Here is a 1,977-nt window from a genome sequence, read left to right as displayed (position 1 = left end):
ATTCATATCTTGTCCTCATTCTGTCTCTGAGTGATTTTCCCAAATCTTTGTGATTTCCAACTCTGTTCCGTCCTCTGGTCATTTGTGAATAACTATGCAGAAGATTAGGACAAGGAAATAAGTTAGGATTAAGATACAAATATTTGTTTTGCAGCTCTCCCCCAAGCCACCTTCTGTGCATCTAGAAAGCTAAGTTTGTGTGTTTTTCTAGGGTTTAGCATGTTTTCTTTAGCAGAAACATGGTAAAGAGTCTCAGGGGTCAGTAAAACCTCAGCCTATAAGAAAAGTAGGACATAGCAACTTAATACATGGGGAAATGAGTATGAACTCAAGACTTCAAAAACACATATGTTTTCTGACACTGACTTCTCCAGTGCCCCAGCAGCAGGAGCATTCACTCACCACTAACTCTCGTGTATACTTAGAATACCAATATTTGGGTCTTTGATATTTTCTGCACCAAAAAGGAGCCTGGACTCCTTGGACTGTAGCAGTTTCCAAGATTAGAAACAGGAAAAAAAATTGAAATGGGTCAGGAAATATCCTTCTATTGCCAGAAAACAAGAATTCTTTAAAAATACATTTGAGTTAGTGCTAAAAGGGCATAGGCACCATATTAAAGGTGTTCTTGTTTGTTGGTTCAGATGGTAAAGCATCTGAACCACCCTGGGTCAGATGCCTAGTTCAGGAAGATCCCCTGGAGAAGAGCATGGCAACCCACTTCAGTATTCTTGCCTAGAGAATTCCATGGACAGTGGAGACTGGTGGGCTGCAGTCCAGGGGGTCACAAAAAATCAAACATGATTGAGCAACTAGCACTTATTGTCAAAATTTTGAAAAATTCACAATCAAATTATTATTTTTTAAGTTTCTAATGATAAAAGATTAAAATAAAATGTAATATATATGGAATTTAGAAAGATGGCAATGAAGACCCTGTATGCAGGACAGCAAAAAAGACACAGATGTGTATAGTGGACTTTTGGACTCAGTGGGAGAGGGAGAGGGTGAGATGATTTGGGAGAATGGCATTGAAACATGTATAATATCATGTAAGAATCGAATTGCCAGTCTATATCTGATGCAAGATATGGCACGCTTGGGGCTGGTACATGGGGATGATCCAGAGGGATGTTGTGGGGAGGGGGGTGGGAGGGGGGTTCATGTTTGGGAACGCATGTACACCTGTGGTGGATTCATGTCAATGTATGGCAAAACCAATACAGAATTGTAAAGTAAAATAAAAAATAAATTTAAAATAAAAAATAAAAAAAAAACTGAAGAAAAAAATAAATAAATAAAAATAAAATAAAATGTAAGAAAAAAGATGGATACAAGACAAAAGAATGATGAAGATGAATGGATCTATTCAATTTTTACTTATTAGTGATATTAAATAGTAAATAAAACAGTAGGTAGTTTTTCCTTTCCAATTTCTATGTCTTGCTAAAGGATAATTTTTAAAAGCAGCCATTATTTCTATATGACATTCTTATGTAGATATGAAATCTATGTGACTCATTAATTAATGAGGGAAATAGCTCTGTGTTACCACTTGATCAAAGGAGAATTAAAAGATATATATATATACACACACACACACACATACAGTCAATAAGAAATGCCAAAGTAAATTTACAAATAAATGAAAATGGGTTTATCTACAGCAATAATAAATTGCATTCAACTGTTAATTTGCATTTCTATGGAAAAAATCCTTTGTACTAAAATATTAGTTCACTACAACTTACAGTCATAAAATGGTTCACTTTGCCAACAAAGGTCTGTCTAGTCAAAGCTGTGGTTTTTCCAGTAGTTGTGTATGGATGTGAGAGTTGGACCATAAGGAATGCTGAACACCAAAGAATTGATGCTTTTGAACTGTGGTGTTGGAGAAGACTCTTGAGAGTCTCTTGGACTGCAAGGAGATCTAACCAGCCCATCCTAAAGGAAATCAGTCCTGAATATTCACTGGAA

The sequence above is a fragment of the Oryx dammah genome, unplaced genomic scaffold (assembly GCF_014754425.2).
Source record: "Oryx dammah isolate SB20612 unplaced genomic scaffold, SCBI_Odam_1.1 HiC_scaffold_18, whole genome shotgun sequence".
Lineage (NCBI taxonomy): Eukaryota > Metazoa > Chordata > Mammalia > Artiodactyla > Bovidae > Oryx > Oryx dammah.
Note: the sequence above shows the minus strand (reverse complement) of the source record.